A 23,578-nucleotide genomic window follows, 5' to 3' on the forward strand; every position below is an offset into this window, starting at 1 on the left:
ATTGACTATTGAGGGCTCATAGTGCTTGTGTTCAAGCAATCCTTGCAAAATAGCCTAACATTCTATCTGAATGCCCACATCATTCACCTCACCCTATCTCCTAACACTGGTATTCTGTTATCTCACATTATCACAGCAAGGAAAGAACAGTAGAATCAGATATTTTGAGAGACAGAGAGAGAGACAGAGAAAGACCGCATTCACATAAGTTTTATTACAATATAATGTTAAAGTTGTTCTACTTCACTATGAATTATGTTATTCTCTTACTGTGCCTAATTTGTAAGTTAAACTCTATAATATATATATATATACATATATATTTATTTGGTAAAATATAGTATCAGGTTCAGTATCATCCATGATTTTAAGATAGGAGTCTTGGAATGTATCCTTCACAGATAAGGGGAAACTATCACATAAATGCTTTTGCTCAGATCAGATATTAATGTGTATGAGTGAATGTGCACATATGGACAAATATATTTTGCAAACACAATGAAAATAAGAGGTAAAGAAATAGGTGCAAAAGGAAGGCAGAGTGGGACAATGTAGAAAATATATTCCATGACATTGTTTTGGTCTCCATTCCATAAAATTGCTGAGTTGCAATACTAATAATAGGAAACACTTAGAATTTTCTGTATGTGGGATACTGTTTCAAACATTTTACATGTCCCCTTTCATTTAATACTTGAAATGGTACTCCCAGAAAATAATGATCCTTCAGCCCTTAAAGCATTCGGATCCGGCTAAAAAGCCCATGAGAGTTTCTCAGGCATGGAAAGCCAATACATTCTGGCAAAAAAAAAAAAAAAAAAAAAAAAAAAAAACCTAAATGAAAGAATTCTGTGAGTGAGATCCCAGTGGAAAGAATGGACCATCAAAGAAGGCAGAACCTTTCTCTGAAGGGAGGAGAGAACTTCCACTTTGAATATGGCCTTGTCAAAATAAGATTGGAGTTGGTGAACTCAAGAGGCTTCCATAGCCTTGGCAGCTCATGACAAGAGCCTCGGGGGATTATTGACTTCATAAACAAGAGTGTCAATTGTTAAATCAACAATGGAGTCACTGTGCACCTGTCCCCCATGTAGGGCCTCTGCCCTTAATGTATTGTATTATGCAAATTAATGGTAAAAATACTACTCAAACAGTACTCTGTACTTTGTGTGTCTGTGTGAGTGCAGTCTGTTGAAATCTTTACTTAGTATGTACTAAGTTGATCTTCTTTATATAAAGATAATTGAAAATGAATCATGATAAAGAATGGGATGGGAGAGGGAATGGGAGATGGGATGGTTGTGGGTAGGAGGGAGGTTATGGGGGGGGGGAAGCTGCTATAATTCAAAAGTTGTACTTTAGAAATTTATATTTATTAAATAAAAGTTGAAAAGAAAAAAAAAGAAAAGAGTGATTATTTTCTCCATGGTACAGCTGAGGATGTGGTGGAGGCTCAGAGAGACGAATGCTCAGATGTATTTGGTCCTAGGTGGTAGTGCCAAGATTTGAGCCCCATGATCTGAGTCTAAGCAAGATGCTCTCAACACCTCACCACTCCACTGCTGTGCTTGTGAGACATGTAAAGGCATATGTCCTGAAGCAGTATCTCTCTCTCCCTCCCTCTCTCTCTTTCTCTCTCTCTCTCTCTGTTTCTCCCTCTCTCTCTGTAACTCTTTCAAATAAATTTAAAAATATATATTAAAAAAACTCAACATATAATTTAATTAAACAGATTAGAAAGCCCAGAAATTAATCCACAAACATACAGCCAATTGATTTTTGACAAAAGTACTCAGACCATACTTTGGAGTGAGGATAATCTCTTCAACAAATGGTTGGCAAAACTGGATGTAAATATGCAGAACAAGGAAATTAGATCTATACCTCTCACCATATAAGAAATAATTTGAAAGACTTAAATTTAAGACCTGAGACTATAAAGTTGCTGGAAGGAAGTTTAGGAGAAATACTCTAAGACATTGGGGTAGGTGGTAATTTCTTGGATAAGAACCCTAGAGCACAGGTAACAAACAAAAACTAAACAAATGGGATTATAACAAACTCAGAAGCTTCTGCACAGCAAAGGAAACAGTTAACAGAATAAAGAGACATCTGAAAGAATGGAAAAGAAATTTTTGTGAACTACCTATCTGGAAAAGGATTAATACTCAGAATGCATCAGCAACTTGAAAAACTCAAAAACAACAACAGCAAAAAATATCAATCCAGTCAAGAAATAGGCAAAGGACCTCAACAGACAGTTCTCAAAAGAAGAAATACAAGTGGCCAACAAATATATTTTACATGCGCAACATCACTAGCTGTCGGGGAGATGTGAATCAAACCGCAATGAAATATCTCACCCTGTCAGAATAACTAAAATACAGAAGACAGAGAATAACAAATACTGGTGAGGACGTGGAGAAGGAGAACACCTATACATTGTTGAAGGGAATGTAAATTAGTGCAGCTACTGTGGAAAACACTGTGCAGATAGCTTAAAAAACTAGAAATAAACTTGTCATATGATCCAGCAATCACACTTCTGCATATATGCCCAAAAGACAGGAACACATTGTATTAAAGAGATACCTGCACTACCATGTTCATAGCAGCACTGTTCACAATAGCCAAAATATGGAATCAACCAAGGTGTCCATCATCAGATGAATGAATAAAGAAAATGTGGTGTATATACACAATGAAACATTATTCAACTATTAAAGAATGAAAGTCTACCATTTGCAGAAAAATGGATGCAACTGGGAGACATAACATTGAGTGAAGTAAGCTGAACCAAAAAAGACAAATACCACATGTTTTCCCTTATATGTGTGACCTAAAATTATTTAAAAAAAAAAAGAAAACTAAAAAAGAAAGAAATGCCTGGGTCTGACAATATGGCTCCAAATACAGTTTTGTCAAACATTATTTTATATCTTTGTCAAACTAATGGTTAAGAATGTTGTACTATTTTAGTTTTAATGATCTGTGATTACTTTGAAATTTATTACATATGGATAAAAAGTCATTTGATTATTGTTTATAGCCTCTACCTACATTTCTGTTCACTTGTTGAACTCTTTATTTACTGGAGCATTAAGCCCTAAACAGCAATGTAAATTAAAGATATCTCAAAAATGAAGGAGAGAAAGGAGAGGGGAGAACAAGGACAGGAAGGAGGGAGAAAGAAAGGGAGTATTATTATATTCTTAGAGCTGTATCTATGAACTATACTGAACATGTTAAAACCTAAAAAATGAAAATTAACAAAAGATTAAGTCATTTGAAAGAGAAGGAGAAAATAAGAGCCAGAGAGAGAAAGATCTTCCATCCTCCAGTTCACTCCTCAAATGGTCCCAAGAGCCGGGACTGGATCAGACCAAAACCAGGAGCCTGGAACTCCATCTGGGTTGCCCATGTGGGTTCAGGGACCCAAGCACTTGAGCCATCTTCTGCTGTTTCACAGGGGCATTAGCAAGGAGCTCCATTGGAAAACAGAGTAGCCAGGACTCTACTAGGTGCTCATCTGGGACACTGGTATAGTCACAGGCAGCAGCTTAATCTGCTATGCCAAAACGCTGGCTCCTATCCTCATTTTTTCAGATGAGAAAATTGCAGCACAGAGAATTTAAGCAATTTTCTAAGATGAGAGAGGTAGTTAGTCGAAGAGCTTGAGCTGGAGCCCAAGAAGCCTGCAATCAGAGTACATGTTTTTAATTATGTTTCTCTACATGTTCCTGTTCTATACACATTCCCTTTCTGTACTCATTCTTGGCATTACACTGCAGAGGTGGGTGATTATAGTTCACAATAACCTTTTCATCTTTTATGAGCAAGTAGAGAAGAGGAGTTCCAGGGATCCAAACATGAAGCAATGTCAAAGAAAGAGTTTGATTGGTATATATTGTTTACATGTATTCAAATGTTGCACTGCAACCCATAAACATGTACAATTATTGTTAACAAAAAATGTTAGAAATTCTCAAAAAAAATAATGCTATCAACAGATTCAAAGGCTAAAACAAGTTATTAAGGGAACTCTGAAGGCTCTGTAGCTTTAGAAACAAGAAGGTAATTGGTGATGCTGCCCCAGTGGTGGCATGTGTTGAGGTGTGTGAAGTAATACAGGCATAGTAAGTGCATATAAGTCTTTCAGAAACTTGTTTATGATGCAGTATAGAAATACTGATTGGGCTCAAGAGAAACAGGGAGTACTAACACAACAGTGAACATATAATCTTGTAATCAAGAGTTTGGTTTAGTGTGAGCATTGCAGTATAGCAGGTTAAGGTACTCCTTGGCACTACATCACATCTTGGAGTGCCTGGGATTGAGTCCCACATCCGTTTCCAGGGTAGGTTCTCGAAGGCAGCAGATGATAGACCAACTACTTGGGTTCCTGTCACCCATGTGGGAGATCTGGATGGAGTCCTTTGTCCCTGGTTTCAGCATGACCCAGACCTGGATGTTATAGGAATTTGTGGAGTGAACCAGTGGATGGAAGATTTCTCTCTCTCTCTCTCTCTCTCTCTCTCTCTCTCTCTGTCTCTCTACCTACCTACCTACCTTTCTCTTTCACTCAAATAAATACTACATTTTTAAAGAAACTTAAAAAGTGCTTGTTTTGAATCCCTGCTTTTCCAAATACAGGTTGCATAATTGTGGATGGTGCTTCGCCTTCCTGAGCTTTCAGCTCCCTCATGTATATAATATAGAAAACATAACGACTTTAAAAGAAGTTGAGAAAAATAAGCTAATAGGGGCAAGTCTTTGCCTGGCAGATATGACACCTGAGTCCTGTATCAGATAGCTGGGTTTGATCCCCAACTCTAGTTCCAGCTCCTTGTTAATGCAGACCCTGGAAGGCAGCTGTGATGGGTCAAATAATTGGCTTCCCGACACCCAGGTGGGAGACCAGGATTGAGTTAGTGGCTTCTGGCTTTGACCATGGCCCAACCTTGACCCTTGCAGGCATTTGGGGAGCGCTCTCTCTCTCTCTCTCTCTCTCTCTCCTTATGTCTCTCTGTGTCTTCCTATCTCTCCTCCTATATCTTTTCCTGGCTCTCAAATAAGCTTTATTTTTTTCCAGAACACCATTGTCAGGCCTGATGATATTTAAATGTTGTTAACACCTTGCCTAATACAGACTAAATGCTCAGTAGATGAAAATTGCTGTTTTATTATTGCAACTCGTGTGCTATTTAGAAGGCTATTGAAATGTCCATGGTTGATGCAGGAAGCTGAATACAGAGGTAAGAATGCTCATTAGTGGAGTACAGTCTCTGAGAAGGCAGGGGAAGGTGAGACCCAGAGCACAGGTAGAGAAATTAGCCATAGAAAGAGTAGATTGGTAGGTGCTGAGTTGGATAAGTTTGCATGTTCAATAAAGTAAAGTAGTCATTTTCTGGCTGGTGTCTTCAGTTTTCTGAATAATGCAAATGTTGAAGTCATGAGTTGAGGGGTAGGTGACAGAAGCAATGTCTTGATAAGAGTAGGAAAAAATTTAAATATCTACCATGCGGAATGCAGGGAGCTATCTTCACGTTTCTGACACATGTGGAGGGCCTTATAAAGCACTGCAGGGAATTCAGATGATGTGCATCCAATGAGTCATGTTAAAATTGCCACGTTTTATGCTTCCTGGATCACTTGATTTGCTTGTCACCTACAGCAATGTGGATTGACCAAAGCAAGCAACAAAAGATCTGAAGGCTTCTAAACAGCTGCTAAGATCATTCATTCACTTGATGAATGCCATTTTGCTTAAAGTTTAAGAAAATGCTGCCTATCTTTGAGAAAAGAAATGCTGTTTCTCATAATTGTTGAAATGACTCACACATCCTATTGATAAGTGTGCTTACACCAATCTTTAAATAGCACTGGCAGGGAGAGAGATGCAGGCAAGCAGATTTTTAAAGCATTAAGTTGCTGTTCTTGCTTGTGGGATATACAAGGTTGAAGTCTAACTTCACATAAAACAGATTCTATTTTGAGTGTCAGTTCTAAGTGATATGGTTCCACAACTTACATAGATAATGTGTGACTCTTTAATAATCTTTAAAATATCATTTTATATCCTATATATTTTCTGCAGAAATCACAATGGAAAAACATCTCCCAATCTATCATAAAATATGACTAATTGGTTCTTCATGTTTCATTTGTTTGATCAAACCATTTGCTTCGTCAAACCATCATTATTTACTAAAATAAACAATGACATTTGATGAGAAGTCATCAAATGCAAAGAGTTTCTTTTTCAAATCAGCCTCAAAAACAAAAAGAACATTTATCCTCTTCTTTATTATAGAAACAGTACATGTTTAGTATAGAAAAGCATTTAAAAACTCAGCTATCTGACCATTACAATGAAATAATGAGTGTTTCACATTTCTTTCAGCATTTTCACTTTCCTTGAAAGGAAGAGAGAGAGAGAGAGAGAGAGAGAGAAAGAGAGAAAAGAGACAGAGATATTTTTTCATCTGCTGGTTCACTTCCCAAATGCCCTCAAAAGCTAGGGCTGGGCCAGCTGGAAATCAGGAGCCAGAAACCCAATCTAGGTCTCCCATAAGGATGGCAGGTCCATCACCACTGACTCCCAGTATGCACATTAGCAAAAAGCGTGATCAGGAGTGGAGCTTAGACTCAGACAAGACACTCATGCAGTGCAGGTGTCCACAGTGACACCTTAACTGCTGAACCAAACACTCATCCTGTGGGGAGCAATTCGGACTAGACTAAGTTACTGGAATTAAGACTTATTCTATGCATCTGCTCTCCCACAATATGGCGCTGGGAGAGGAGAAAACAGCTTCTACGCAGCTGCCTCCAGTTCAGCCAATAAACTGTAGGACTTGCTCCTGATTGGAGAGCAGCATACTCGGCGTGTGGGCAGCCGAGTTAGGATTGGCGGAGGAGGACTATAAAGGAGGAGAGAGACGGCATGCACCAGGAACATCTAAGGGGAATGTGGCAGGGGGAACCGCCCTTCCACGGAGGTGGAAGGGTCGGTAGCCAACCCGGGAAGAACCAGCAGCAAACCCGGGGAGGGCCGAGCAGAAGAAAGAACAGCGCAGGGTCTTGTGTCGTTCCTCCACGAAGAGGGGGAGCGACAGTCCCAGTATTTTTTCTAAAACAACTAAACATACTCGTTTTTTAAAAAGGGAATACAATGTCATTTTGATTTGATAATATATACTATAACATTTTCTAATGTTATAAATAATTATTTTCAATGTGCTTTTTAATTGCTGTTGTTGTTTAAAGGTACTAATATTTAGAAAGCTTATCCCTATTGGTAAACATTAAATGTTTAAATTGGTAAACAGAAAATGTACATTTTTTCTTGCTAAATTTATAACAAGATAAAAATCTTTATAGATGATGCTTGGTATATAGCCCACATTTTATATACATATTCCTAGAGAACTTAATGCTGTGTTAAAGACTATGCTTACTTTTTTAAACATGTGTTTATTACTATTACAAATACTTAGTGACCATTCAATAAGTGTATAAAATTAAAAATTATAAAAATTAAAATTAAAAACATATTATCAATTTATGAGCAGTACAGATAACATGAATACTTAGGAGGCAGAAATACAGTCCCTGTTTTAAATAAGCCTGATGCATAGGGCAGGAGGCTGTAATAAAAAACCCTTTGTTACACATTGTAAAATGAGAACCAGAAAGAAAATAGAAGCACTTCTACCATCAGCACTTGAGAGAACATACTTCTTATTTGCTCACCAATCTCCAGTACCAAGCTCAAGAATAAAATTGCCAATCTGATGACTGAAAATATTTCTTATGATAATTTGCATTTTTTGATTACTAGTGAAGTTGCATTTTTCATATATTTGTCCTACTCTGACATATGTTTGGGAAAATGCTGCTTTAAAAGCTATGAAATTACATGGCTTTAGGCAAGAAAATAAATCAAAGGGATACAAATTGGGAAGGAAGAAGTCAAACTATCCCTATTTGCAGACAACATGATTCTTTATATACGGGATCCAAAGAACTCCAATAAGAGACTATTGGAGCTCATAGAAGAGTTTGGTAAAGTAGAAGGATATAAAATCAATGTACAAAAATCAACAGCCACTGTATACACAGACAATGCCATGGCTGAGAAAGAACTTCTAAGATCAATCCCATTCACAATAGCTACCAAAAAAAAAAAAAAAATCAAACACCTTGAAGTAAACTGAACTAAGGATGTTAAAGATCTCTACGATGAGAATTACAAAATTTTAAAGAAAGAAATATGGGCGCCGGGTTCTAGTCTCGGTTGTTCCTCTTCCAGTCCAGCTCTCTGCTGTGGCCTAGGAAGGCAGTGGAGGATGGCCCAGGTGCTTGGGTGCCTGCACCCACGTGGGAGACCAGGAAAAAGCTGGTCTTAACCACTTAACCACACTTAACCTGGCTCCTGGCTTTGGATCGGCATAGCTCAGGCCATAGCAGCCATTTGGGGGGTGAACCAATGGAAGGAACACCTTTTTCTCTGTGTCTCTCTCACTGTCTAGCTCTGTCAAATAAAAAATAAACACTTTTAAAAAAAGAAAGAAAGAAATAGAAGAAGATACAAAAAAAAATCGAAAAAACTTCCATGTTCATGGATTGGAAGAATCAGTATCATCAGAATGTCCATTCTTCCAAAAGCAGTTTACAGATTCAATGTAATACCAATTAAAATACCAAAGACATTCTTCTCAGATCTAGAAAAAATGATGGTAAAATTCATATGGAAGCACAGGAGACCTCCATAGCTAAAGCAATCTTATACAAGAAAAACAAAGCCAAAGGCAACACCATACTAGATTTCAAGACATACTACAGGGCAGTTATAATCAAAACAGCATGGTACTGGTACAAAAAATGATGAATAAACCAATGGAACAGAATAGAAACACCAGAAATCAATCGAAACATCTATAACCAACTTATATTTTATCAAGGAGCTAAAACCAATCCCTGGAGCAAGGACAGTCTATTCAATAAATGGTGCTGGGAAAACTGGATTTCCACATGCAGAAGTATGAAGCAAGACCCCTACCTTATACCTAACACAAAAATATACTCAACATGGATTAAGGATCTAAATCTGTGACCTGACGCCATCAAATTATTAGAGAACATGTGAGAAACACTGCAGAATATTGACGCAGGCAGACTTCTTGGAAAATACGGAGGCACAGGCAGCCAAAGCCAAAATTAACAACTGGGATTATATCAAATTGAGAAGTTTCTGTACAGCAAAAGAAACACTCAGCAAAGTAAAGAGGCAACCAACAGGATGGGAGAAAGTATTTACAAACTATGCACCGGTAAAGGATTAATAACCAGAGTCTACAAAGAGATCAAGAAGCTCCACAACAACAAAACAATCAACCCAGTTAAGAGATGGGCCAAAAGACTTAAACCGACATTTTTCAAAAGAGGAAATCCAAATGGCCAAGAAACACATGAAAAAATGTGCAGGATCACTAGCCTTCAGGGAAATGCAAATCAAAATCACAATGAGGTTTCACCTCACCCCGGTTAGAATGGCTTTCATACAGAAATCTACTAACAGCAGATGCTGGCAAGGATGTGGGGGAAAAGGTACCCTAATCCACTGTTGGTGGGAATGCCAACTGGTAAAGCCACTATGGAAGACAGTTTGGAGATACCTCAGAAATCTGAATATATTGATACAGAATCTATTTTCTGTCCATAGATGCCCATTTACATACTATCTTTCCATGTTGTCAAACTTTGGCCTGTTTGCTTATGGTATCTAGAACTATAACTTCGACTTTGAAACCAGTGTCAGGGTATTAAGGATGGCTGAGTATGCATTTGGGTATTGACTTACCCTTAGAGACATTGTCTCTCTGACTTCAGTTTCCTCATTGGGTTGGGGCAGAGGTGTAAAAAGAGAGTTTCCTCTATTTCTCAAGTCATCATTTTATAAAGGTCATCTTAACATTAAAATAATAGAAAAGACACACTCTCACTCAAAAAATCTTTGAAGGTTAAATTAATTAAACCTTTCCTAAGAGTTTAATATTCTGTACTTATTTTCTTCATTTCTTTGTTGGGTAAAAAATTTCTCTGGACTCTGTCTGGAAACCACCTAATGAAATAAATCATATATTCAGAAATGAAATAATATTAACACATTTTTTAGTTCTAAGAATTCTGAGAAACTAAATATTATTGAGAACATGAAGACTAAGGAACTATCATAAATGTATAAGACATTAACCATAATCAGTAGTATTTAAATCAATTTCTGAAAAGAAAGGAATAGAACATTTCAGGTAGGTATACTGCATCAACAAAATCCCAAGGCCAAGTATAACACTGATAAATGAACAGGTATGGGGAGCATTCCAGATGGATTAGAATGGAGATTTCATTAGTGTGATGTTTCCTCAAATTAAGGCTTGTAAACCATGATGTTAGATTTTCTCAGAGGCCTTTGAGTTTTCAAAGACAATTTTCACACTAACTGTTCTCATTTCTTTGGTGATCTAACACATCAGTGTAAACACACGTTGATCATCAGCATGGACACTTAAACTTGTAACTACTGTGTAATTAGGGGACTCATTTTTCATTTCCATGTTTATGGTCCAATTCGTTTAAGAACTAAAGAAAATATTGGCTTTGTATAGCAAAGAATATTCTGTTGTACATTTAGGAGAATAGTTCAGAAAGTTCATAGAAAAATGGAATTAAAAGATATTTATTTTGGTGCAAAAATATTTGAAATCCACATATAGTTTTTTCATAATATGTTGAAGACCCCCCATGTTGTTTTCCTTTTTTTAGCTCCCAGCTGGCCTATATTTACTAGCCTCCTGAGCACTTGACTGTGGCCAGGTGGCTGATTTCTGCCAACAGGATGTGAGAATTTCAGTCTTGCCTATGGGCCAGGCTTTATGAAGCAGGCCTCTCCCCTCACCTCCCACACCTAAACCACATAACCATCCTGGCTTTATTTCTCTATCACCAGATGAACCGGTCTCTGAAGACTAAAGGAAGATAACAATGGAAAGGAACCAGGCCTTTGAAAAACAGCCTGGACAGACTGTGCCATGAGCGGAGCATGAACTTTACTGGGTTCAGTCTGTAAAAAAATTAAGGGCTTAACAGTAATGGCAGGTAACACTAACCTTGACCAGTGTACAAAATTTTCAAAACAGGAAAAGAGACAGAGAATGGAACCACACTGTTGCGTGGCAGTAGTTTAGACCTGCTGATCCCAAGATAATCAGATTCCTGGGGTACTACCAGAGCCAGTTTATTAAAGATTGAGAATAATTTTGAATGGTAGCTAACACAAAAAGAGAAATTTTCAGTGTTCTGATGGTAATTCAATTAGAGATTCTTTAATGTAGAATTCTGAAAGAGGCAGAACGCATGCATACCCTATCTTCAAGTAAATAAGATCATTTGCAGAGTTATAAATTGTTCCTCATTAAAATTGGCTTCTGAAGATTTGTCACTGCCTTGTAGTTATTAACAACACTCTGAACATTACATTTATGACAACATTCAACTTCCATGGACTCTAATTATTTACAATAGATAGCTCTGGATATTTTTCAGACTAAACTGGGTAATTTAGTCCCAGCAAAACAGCATCTTCTATCATGTTAATGCTACTACTAATTTAAATTTTATTGGTTTTGTAATTTGCTTGGGTCTTTATTTGTAATTTATTTGTAATTTATCCCTACATAAGAAATATGGAACAAAACAAGGAACCTGTTTTTTATGTATTTAAGCTTCTTATAATAATAATTTATGTCAGCACCAATAATCCACATGAATCGCTTTCATTAAAAGAGCTTAAATTTGAGAAACATGAGAGTAGATCAAGCCTAATCAATCTAAGCACTAAAATGAAAGCATTGTAAACTGGAAATCAGGAGCAGAGATTCTGCAACCAAGCCAATCTCAGCTTGAGCCTCAGTTCTGTTACTTACAACTGTGTGGCTCTGAGCCAGTCACTTACTCTCCTAAAACTCTGTAACTTAACTGAAAAGTAAGAGTAATAATTGCTGTCTCTAGCATTATGTGTTGCAAAAGCACTGGCCCATGATCAACAGCAGCTACTACTGTCATCTGTTCAAAGTCTGCTCATTTGCATTTCCCCCCATCTTCTGGCAGTCAGCGATATTAAGAGCTTTTGATTTGGATTTATACAAATTTCTGATTTTGTTAAGTTAATGTCATATTCAAATTCAACAATTTACTTATGAGAATCGCATGTGTTTTTAAAAATGTGATTTTTTTTTTTACAAGCATAATTAGTGACCCTGGGGTAGGTATTTGGTGCGATGGCTAAGATGCCACTTGGCATTCCTGCATCCAATATTGAAATGCCTGGGTTTGAGTCCCTCATCCACTTTTGATCAGTTTCCTGCTAATGAACACCCTGTGTGGCAGCAGGTGGTGGCTCAAGGGTCTGGGTCCCTACCTTCTAAGTGGAAGGCACAGATGGAGTTCTGGGCTCCTAGATTTGGCTTGGTCCAATCCTAGGTGTTGCTGAATCCCATTTAAGAAGACATTTAAGAAGTAAACCAGCAAACAGAAGCTCCCTCTCTGTCCCTCTCTCTCTTGTTCTCTCACTCTGAACTCTCTTTCTCTCTGTTGCTTCATCTTTCAAATAAATAAAAATAACAAAGGTAGAAAGTAAAAAATAAAATCAATAACCCTAATAACCAATAACACATAGTTTCTACATACAAAAGCAGAAGAGGAAACTCAACTTGGAAATATTTTACACTGAATTAATTATACTTCCTTGATGCAAATTTAAAAACCAAATGTTCTTTCCTGTACATGAAACAGTAATTCCAAATTTTTATTAATTTTAGCTGACCTGCTTCATAACTACCCCAAGTTTGTAAGTTGTATAAATTGAGAAGCCAGTGTTCAGTAAGTCATTTCTTCTTGAATAGGTTCCATTGAAGTGCTAAGCTATTAACTTTCCTGCAAGAGGTCAATTCATTCCCTATTCATCTGAGTTCACAGTGTAACCTATACACCACAGAAAAAAAATCCTTGCATAATTGGATTGAAATTAATCAGAGACTTTCAAACATGGTGAGTTGTCTTAGCTGGATCAGGCAGCATTTTAAAGAAGGAATTTATGTAGATAAAGAGACAAGACAAAATGCTAGTCATGCTGAGCCACAATCAGGTTGGGCCACTATGGAAATCATCTTTCAGAAGTAGCTTCTGGAGCAGGTATTCTGGTGTGGCTGGGTAAGCCACAACTTGGAATACTGGCATCCCATACCAGAGTGCCAGTTTCAGTACCAGCTACTCTGCTTCTGATCTAACTCCCTGCCAGTGTGCCTTGGAATCAGTGATGTAGTTCAAGCACTTCCATTTCTGCCACCCGCATGGAAGATCCAGAAAGAGTTCTTGGTTCTTGGATTCAGCCAGGCCCAGCCCCGGCTGTTGCAGGCATTTGGGAGAGTGAACCAGCAGACAGAAGTTATCCCTCTGTTATTGCTCTCTCTGTCTCTCTCCCTCTGTCACTCTGCCTTTCACATAAGTAAATAAATAAGTCTGAAAAAAAAGTCATAGCTTCTAGTTTCTTGCATTTCACTACAGGGTTGTATTTCTTCAGGCCAAAGAACAGGGTTGTTTTTATATTATTTTATATTTTTCAAATGCAGGCAGCCTCAACCAGAGGCTCTTGTACCACCAAGTTAATTGTGAATATTTGGATAGTCAGGGAGTGGTGAAGTTGTAGTGATTAGCAGGACTTTGGAGTCAGAAGTGTATCCCTTTAAAACCTAGCTCTGCTGCTTGGAAGCGAACTGGCCTGGATAGCTTATTTAACAATTCACTGTGTCACTGTTTCTTCTATCATAAAATGGGATGAAAATGCCTGAGCAGTCATTTTCTTGGGAATAAATATTATAGGAAGAAAGGGTCAAGCCTTTGACTCCAGCTATTCCTCCTCCTCCAACCTCTTCACTCTTTCTCTCTCCCTCCCATTCCTCCCTGCTTCTTCTATGATGTAAAGCTGGCATATTTAGGTCCATTCACTGATCAATTTTTGGTACCTATTAAGCACTAGGTACCCAGCAAAGTGTGTAAGCTGAACAGGGAAAAAAATAAGCTCTAGACAGGGAAGTTTTGTGTAAACAAATGTAGCATAATTATTAATTGATATTCTGGTGTTGTGTTATAACAATAAATTAAGGCCGGTGCCACGGCTCACTAGGCTAATCCTCTTCCTGCGGCGCCTGCACCTCGGGGTTCTAGTCCCGGTCGGGGCGCCGGATTCTGTCCCGGTTGCTCCTCTTCCAGGCCAGCTCTCTGCTGTGGCCAGGGAGTGCAGTGGAGGATGGCCCAAGTACTTAGGCCCTGCACCCCATGGGAGACCAGGAGGAAGCACCTGGCTCCTGGCTTTGGATCGGCGCAGCACCGGCCGTAGCAGCCACTTGGGGGATGAACCAATGGAAAAAGGAAGACCTTTTTCTCCGTCTCTTTCTCTCATTGTCTAACTCTGCCTGTCAAAAAAAAATACATTTAAATGATATTTTGTTTTCTTGACTAAAGGAAAATGTCAGAAATTACTTTGGAAAGTTAAGCTTCCTCTTCCTTCTTCTGTAGCTTTTCTTTTTTTTTTTTTTTTTTTTTTAGATGGTCACTTTAACACTTAAGATGGCATTTTTACTACCTGGCTTAATGGAATTTGGGGTCCCATGGCAAGTTTTTTTTTTTTAACTTTTATTTAATGAATATAAATTTCCAAAGTACGACTTATGGATTACAATGGCTTCCCCCCCATACCGTCCCTCCCACCCACAACCCTCCCCTTTCCCACTCCCTCTCCCCTTCCATTCACATCAAGATTCATTTTCGATTATCTTAATATTCTTCTGTAGCTTTTCAAAATGCAAATTCTAGACCATCTCAGAAGGAAGGTGATAGAAAGTTTGGAGGACAAGCAATGGACCAACTGTGGAAAGAGTCTCATAGCCTCTCCAAGAAGATGAAGAGAGAGGGTGGCAGTTCCACCTGTTGTGAGGACCTTCTGTCTGTTCTCATGCACCACTCCAAAGGTAGATGCCTGCAGACTTTATACTGGAAACCACACCCTTGGAAGCAACAGCTACGTCCCAGACGCTGAGTGGGAGATAGAGGAAGTGTGTGCCTGGTGCAGAGGAGCTGCCTATCTCTTGTGGACCAGGAGCATCCCAGATCCACTACCATGTCCTTTTATAACCCTATAGATAGAAGTAGAGGGCTTTATGTGATCTACAGGGAGAAGAAGAGGGCAAAAGCCCTGAAAAATAAATGATATATTTCATGCCAATGCAGTTTGGGACAGATTGTAGGAAGCATAGGCCAAAATTAATTTGATTAAGAAAAATTAAGAAGTCTGACATCATGCACTTAAGAGTTATGAAAAAATTCAAGTCATTCTCAGATAACCTTGTCCCATGTATTTTATATGCTATGTTTATATCCTACTGGGCACACGATCAAATTATCAGATGGAACTTTATAAAATTGCCTTTCAGCAGTTTCCTATGGTTCAATCTAATTCTGTGGTTGTACGAGGAGGGCATGATCAAAACAGAGATGGAAAACTTATGACTAATGCTATCTGGTCTGTTTTGTTTTCATTTTATGGCCTACAAGATTTAAAAAAAAAAACTAAATGTATATTTCACATAAGATACTGCTTCGTGACTTCTTTGGAGTAGTCAGAATCTTTTCGAAATGAAGGGCCCATGTTCTGTCATAGCAACAATTTGCTGAAGCTGAGTAGTGAATGGTCTCTTTAAGCATGTTTTCTCCAGTCTGCCACAGGCATCATAATTCATCATAATTCCCAATTCCCTCTAGGACACTGAGGTCAGTGATCAGTGGAACTTTTTATACTTACATATTGTCTGCTCCCCTCATTCACCTGATTGTTGGAGATACTTGTATACATGCCAGAAAGAAGGAGTGGAGTGGTAAATCATATATGGATGCATGATTGTGCCTTTCAGGCAAAATGAAGCTGGGGTGGGTAAAAAAAAAGGGGGCTGAGGATGACCCTGGGGAGGTAGGTGAGACAAGACTGTGAAGAGCATTGTTTGTGTTGTTGAGGAGTTTAGATGTTGTGACAGGATATGGGAGCCACTAGAAAATGTTTTTTATTATTTTATTTTATTTTATTTTTTGCCAGGCAGAATTAGACAGCGAAAGAAAGAGACACAGAGAGAGTTATAGACCATGAGAGAGAGAGACAGAGAAAAAGGTCTTCCTTCCATTGCTTCACTCCCCTAATGGCCACTACGGCTGGCACTGAGCCAATCCAAAGCCAGGAGCTGGGTACTTCCTCCCGGTTTCCCATGCAGGTACAGGGACCCAAGGACTTGGGCCATCCTGCACTGCCCTCCTGAGCCACAGCGGAGAGCTGGACTGGAAGAGGAGCAACCAGGACTAGTACCTGGTGCCCCAACTGGGACTAGAACCTGGGATGCCGGCACCGCAGGCAGAGGATTAGCCAAGTGAGCCATGGCGCCGGCTGCCACTTGAAAATTTTTAAGAAGTAAAATGAAACTATCATATCTGGAATTTAGGATAGTCACCCTGTTGGTAGTGAGGGAAATGGACTGGAACAGAGAGACTGGAGGCAGAGAGGCAAACTTGGAGGGTCTTGTTCTACTATAGCTCCAAAGATGATGACAATCTGGACTGCAGGGCTTTTTCTTTACTTAGATGATATGTAAGTCAGATATCCTTCCTATTTCTTTCCAATGGAAGACTCTTAAAAAATGAGGTGTAGTGGGTTAAGACACCACTTGGGATACCTGCATCCCATATCAGAGTACCTGATGCAAGTACCAGTTACTCTGCTTCCAACCTTGCTTCCTGCTAATGTGCACCTTGGGAGGTACCAGATGAATGGCTCAAGTAGTTGGGTCCTTACCACTCATGAGGGACATATGAATGTTGGACTCCTGACTTTGGCCTGGTCAAGCCTTGGCTGTTGTAAACATTTGGAAAGTGAACCACAGGATGGAAGATCTCTTCCTCCCCTCCCTCACTGTGTGTGTGTGTGTGTGTGTGTGTGTATCTTCCTTTCAAATAAAGTGAAAATAAATTTCTAAAAAATGTTAAATGAAAACCTAGTCAGTTTGTTCCAGTGATCACTGTTTGCTACAAGGAACAAAATGGAACAACTTACAAAACTGGGGCTGGGAATTTGGGGGTGTGGCAGGTAATGGTTGGTTAGCAAAAGTTCTCTCCTTTCTTGCTACCAAAGACCTGACTTTGTTTGGACTGCAAAGTATTTAGTATCATCAGATGAGCCATGATAGGTTATATCAGTTACAGCAATCTCTAATCCCTCTTACATTGATTGGACTATGGGTAGAAGATATGTCTTTCTGTCTTTCTCTCCATCACACTCTTTAAAAATAAATAAACTCTTCCTTTAAAAAGAAAGAAATCAGGTTTATTTGGGCTCATGGCTCCCTTGGTGCATGGTTGAGGGGGCCTAGTGATGGCCTTCTGCTGGTAGAGTCCTGAGGTGGCACAGGGCATCACAGGATAAGAGACAGAGAGTAGGTGTGTGTCTCTTCTGGTCTCTCTCCCTCCTCTTGTAAAACCACCAGGTTTCAGACATGAGAGCTCCTTATGAATGACCTAATCTAATGCTATCTACCTACCAAAGGTTCCAACCACTAAATAGCACAGTTAGATTAAGTTTCCATCCTCTAATACCTCACCTGGAGATCAAATGTCAATACAAGAAAATGTGGAGGCTACACTTAAACTGTATCCAAGCCATAGCAGCTTCCTAGTCCTCATCAGAACCCAGCCAGTGTGTGGGTGGAGTCAGTGTGTTGTGCCTGAGTGAGTGCTTACAGAGGGGCACCACACACTGATAAACTCTGGAGTCCTGTATTGCCAGTGGTCAAGAGTGGGCTCATTCCCTAAAGAACTCTTGACGCTGGGGCTCAAAAGCAACAGGGTTTATAAAGGCAAAAACCGGCCGGCGCCGCGGCTCACTAGGCTAATCCTCCGCCTAGCGGCGCCGGCACACCGGGTTCTAGTCCCGGTCGGGGCTCCGGATTCTGTCCCGGTTGCCCCTCTTCCAGGCCAGCCCTCTGCTGTGGCCCGGGAGTGCAGTGGAGGACGGCCCAGGTGCTTGGGTCCTGCACCCCATGGGAGACCAGGAAAAGCACCTGGCTCCTGGCTCCTGCCATCGGATCAGCGCGGTGCGCCGGCCGCAGCGCGCCGGCCGCGGCGGCCATTGGAGGGTGAACCAACGGCAAAAAGGAAGACCTTTCTCTCTGTCTCTCTCTCTCTCACTGTCCACTCTGCCTGTCAAAAAATAAAAATAAAAAATAAAAATAAAAAAATAAAAATAAAAAAAAATAAAGGCAAAAACCACAAGAAGGAGAGGGGGAATACATGGTTGCTAAACTTAGAGGAATAATAGTTACCAGCTGACCTAAAGCATATATGAAACTAATTTCAATTACAATCTTGACATTAGTTCAAGTACCATACACAAATTACAAACTTGACAGATAGTTTTAAGCTTGAGCAATCATGCTAGGGGATTTCTATGCTCTGCCAGGTGGGATGTAGTGTACTATTATTGTCTTAGTTTGAGACCATAGTCTCACAGTGGGGGGTGTTTTCTCAAGATGGAGTCTTAGGTAGTCTAAAATGGAGTCCCTATTGTCAGGGTGTCCCTTCAAATGCTAACAAGCCTCCTCTCCCAGTAGGCTGCTTTGCTGGCACAGTTAGTACTTTCACATTCCACCAAGCCCTGCTGAGAGCATCTCCTTCCAACACAAGTGACCACCATCACACTGGAGGGTTGAAAGTGACTGACCTTTTCACTCATGGAGTTCTAGTAACAGCTACCCCAACAGATGGCATCACCAAGCATGTTAGAAACCCTGTCTCACCTCATCTTTGTGTTCCAGCTACCTGGGATTCAGAAACATGACTTTCACTTTATTGATCAGAAATCTCAGGTTGAATGACATGACAAAGTTCACACAGGTAATAAGAGGCAAAACACATCCCAGTCTCATGAATCATTGTGTTGCCCCCAAATTTCGGTGTTGAAGCCCAACCCCTAAAGTGACATATTAGGTGGTAGGCCTTTGAGAGGAACTAGGTTAAGATGAATTCACAAGAGTGGAGTCCCCATGATGGGATCAATGCCCTTGTGAGAAGAGAGTCACCAAGATCTTTCTTTTTCTGCCATATGAAGATATAGTGAGAAGGCTGTTGTCGGACAGCCAGCAACAGGTCCTCACCAGGACCTTGACCTTGGACTTCCCAGCCTCCAGAACTGTGAGAAAAAAACATTGTTCAGGACAATCTGTGGATTGTCTTATAGCAGCCTGAGCTAACAAAGGCACCCAAGATGGCTGAGCCTGTGTTTTGTGCCTCTATGCTTTTTGCATTCCAATGAATATACATGTAATACTTTGTGATCTTAGTCCCAAGCATGAACCTCAAACTAAACAGGTTAATAACAGCTCAACATAAATACTCCTCCATCCCCTGAAATGATTTCAATTAAATAAGACTGGCTTTCAAAAGACATTAAAATATGCTGACATTGAAAGGTGGGAAAAAATGTCTTTTCACTTAATTGTTAAAATCTCCCCATTTATGTCCTGCCTACATAATTCCCAACTAATAATAGCCTATTTCACTCAGTGTCAGTCAAGAATACAGAGTGCTGTAATCCACATGTGTGTTATTTTGCTGCACATGTTTGCAAGCTATAATTAGTAGATATCTTCTTCAAACTTCAAGTCAAATGATTTTTAGACTTTTTTCTTGCTTACCGAAAATTCAAGAGCAAACCACTTGGGAAAACATTTTTTGAAAAATGGTAAGAAAAATCCTGTCTTATCTTTCTTCATGATCTGATTTTGAATCTATCATTATATTTGCTAATTCTTTTTAAGTCATGTTGGGAAAAGTGTAATTTGAAGCTGAGAATATACCCATCATGATCCAAACATCAAAGAAAACACATCAAAAAAGATTTCAGTAAGGGGGGGATGAATAAGAATTCCCTAAAATAACTCACTGGACTCAAAGATATGAAAATCATTAGTTACCTTAGCAAGTGTTGTTTTGTTATTGATGAATATGGAAGCATGTTGCACTGGGATGAAAAAAAATCATAGCACCTCCAGATAACAGACTACTCTACAGCAGTTAAATAGTTTGAAGTGTGTCTACAAGTACTAACTTAGAAATAGGAGAAAAGCAAGTTGTCAAACAACATGAATAATATGATTTAATATTTACAAGAATAAAACTATAAGTATATAGAAATTTATGCAAATAAAGGGAGATAGCCTAATTCATTTATTTACAAATGCCCGAGAATTGTTAAAAGGATACATGTACCAAAGACCTTCTGGGACCCAATGTCACATCCTCCCAACCTTCTCAATTTCAGCACTGATTGCTCCATGTAAGCCCCAACTCATGATGATGCTATTGTATCAATAGAACATGCCTGAGTCCTTTGCCCCTGGGTTCGTCTCCAGAGAACCTACTCAATCTTGCAAACAAGAGCCACCTGAGACAGTGAGTGACACCCCTAGGAGAATCCTTAGCCAATGGAGGATAAGAGCTGCAGAGTCTGAATGGACTAATCTGAGAGTTAACATGCATGATGTTTTATTGTGGTAAAATATATATAAAATATAAACTTACTATTGTAATCATTTTTAGGTGTATAATTCAGTGGCATTAAGTACATTTACAATGTTGGGCACTATCACTACTATGAATTTCTATAAGCTTCTCATCTTCCTCAACACAAACTCTGAGCTCATAAACCAGTATCTCCCACTCTCCCTCTGCTCAGTTCCTAGTAACCTCTGCTATACTTTCTATCTCTATTAATTGAGTATTCGGTCTCCAGTGGGACAATAAGACCTCTTTTACTTAGTCGATACGGATTTTAAGGAACAGTCCAAGAGGATAATCCCCAATGTACCTACCAAGTCTCTGCTTATATCACATTTACCAACATGCACTTAGCAGAGGCAAATCACACAACAATGTCAAGACTCAATAGGAGATGGGATTACCCAAAGGACGTGAATACTAGAAGGGGTGGTTCATTTGAGGCCACCAATGTGGTGTTCTGCCACACTCATCACTAACCAATAATTCATCTAAACTCACAGGCCCCACAGCCAGTATCATGGTGCGGTGGGTTAAGCTGCCGTCTATGATGCTGGCATTCCATATTGGAGGACAGGCTTGAGCTCCTTGATAAAGTGCCTTAGAAAGCAGTGGAGGATGGCCCGAACACTTGAGCCCCCGCCAGCCCTGTGAGAGATCCAGATGGAGTTCTAGGCTCCTGGCTTTGGCCACACCCAGTCCCAGATGTTTGGGGAGTAAACCAGCACATGGAGGATCTCTTTCTCTGTTTCTTCTCTGCCACTCTACCTTTCATATCAATTAAAAAAAAAAAAAATCTTTAGGCCAGTGCCGCGGCTCACTAGGCTAATCCTCTGCCTGCGGCGCCGGCACATCAGGTTCTGGTCCCGGCTGGGGCGCCGGATTCTGTCCCAGTTGCTCCTCTTCCAGTCTAGCTCTCTGCTGTGGCCTGGGAAGGCAGTGGAGGATGGCCCAAGTGCTTGGGCCCTGCACCTGCATGGGAGACCAGGAGAAGCACCTGGCTCCTGCCTTTGGATCAGCGCGGTGCGCCAGCCGCGGCGGCCATTGGAGGGTGAACCAACGGCAAAAGGAAGACCTTTCTCTCTGTCTCTCTCTCTCACTGCCCACTCTGCCTGTAAAAAAAAAAAAAAAAAAAAAAAAAACTTTAAAAAATAAATGTCACACATCCTGCAAGATTCAACCCTCACTTCTCCAATCCCATCTCCCCCTCACTCTGTCCTCTGACTGCACTCTCTATCCATAATAACAATAATTGGCTTGTACATCACACCGCATGTTAGGCACATTTCTAACCAGCATTTATTACTCTCACAACACATTTTGTAGATGGATAAGCTGAAGCATAGTTATTTTTTTAATTTTTTTTATTTCTTTTTTTTTGACAGGCAGAGTGGACAGTGAGAGAGAGAGAGACAGAGAGAAAGGTCTTCCTTTGCTGTTGATTCACCCTCCAATGGCCGCCGCGGCCAGCGGCGTGCTGCGGCTGGCGCACTGCGCTGATCCGATAGCAGGAGCCAGGTACTTCTCCTGGTCTCCCATGGGGTGCAGGGCCCAAGCACTTGGGCCATCCTCCACTGCACTCCCTGGCCACAGCAGAGAGCTGGCCTGGAAGAGGGGCAACCGGGACAGAATCCGGTGCCCCGACCGGGACTAGAACCTGGTGTGCCAGCACCACAAGGCAGAGGATTAGCCTAGTGAGCCGCGGCGCCGGCCAGCATAGTTATTTTTTTAAAAAATGTATTTATTTGAGCAGAGCAACAGAGAGAGAGAGAGAGAGAGAGAGAGATCTTCCATCTGCTGGTTCACTCCCCAAATGTCCTCAAAGACCAGGGCTGGGCCAGGCCAAATCCAGCAGCCAGGAACTCCATCCAGGCCTCCCAAGTGAGTGGCAGGATCCCAAGTACTCGGATCAACATTTGTTGCATTCTGAGGCACATTAACAGGAAGCTAAACTGGAAGAGGAACATGTAGGACTCCAGCCAACATTCTGATAAGGGACGCCAGTATTGCAGACAGTGGTTTAACCCAGTGTGCCAAGATGCCGGCCCCAAACCAAAGCTATTAGACCCAATTTTCTCAGATAAAAAACAACAGAGAAACTTCAGAGTCTATGCTATCTTATATGGTCTCTTGGGAATAGTGCTTAGTTCTGTGAGCACCATGAGCAGTGTGTGGCCTCCCTTTGGAATTCTCTCTGCTCTTGTAGAACAATGCCTATTTCACCTTTGGAATCAACATGTGAAATCAAAACTTCCTGGATCCCACCAGAGCATCTAGATATCTATTTCCACTGTCCACTTCCAAACACTGAGTCAATTATCATCTCATATTGCTTCTATTCATTTACATGCTTACCTCACTTAATGGGCCTAAGAATGGAGGAAAAGAACTTATTTAAATTCCTGGGTGCCTTCAATAACTCTGACATTGGCAAATGTTTCATAGATAGATGGTAAATAGGCTCTGCAGGACCATGTGGTTTCTTTCAGCACTACTGAACTCTGCCGCTGTAATAAGAAATCAGCCACAGATGATATCTAAGTAAGTGACCACGGCTGTGTCTCAATAAAACTTAACGGATACTGAAATCTAAATTTCAGATCATTTGGGGGGATCATGAAATACTTTATTATTCCACTTTTCCCTACCTTAACTAAAATATCCAAGAAGAACTTCTTGGGAAAGAAAAAATTTATTTCAGCTTACAGTTTAAAAGTTAAAGTTCAGGATCAGGTGACCCCATGTTCCAGTATCTGATGGAGGCTGCTCATGAGAGGTGCGAAAGAACTATCACATAGTGAGCCACGAAATATATAGAGAGAAGTAGGCAGAACTTGAACTCAGGTAATGAACTCCCCATGAGAACCAC

The 23,578-nt window shown here is 40.1% G+C and overlaps 1 protein-coding gene across 1 annotated transcript in view; it reads left to right on the forward strand.

Moving 5' to 3' along the window:
* Positions 1-23,578, forward strand: part of C1H9orf57 (chromosome 1 C9orf57 homolog) — a 78,793-nt gene that overhangs the window by 455 nt on the left and 54,760 nt on the right. The window lies entirely within an intron of this gene.

This window comes from Oryctolagus cuniculus, chromosome 1 (assembly GCF_051225735.1).
Source record: "Oryctolagus cuniculus isolate XC-2025 breed Fujian yellow rabbit chromosome 1, ASM5122573v1, whole genome shotgun sequence".
Classification (NCBI taxonomy): domain Eukaryota; kingdom Metazoa; phylum Chordata; class Mammalia; order Lagomorpha; family Leporidae; genus Oryctolagus; species Oryctolagus cuniculus.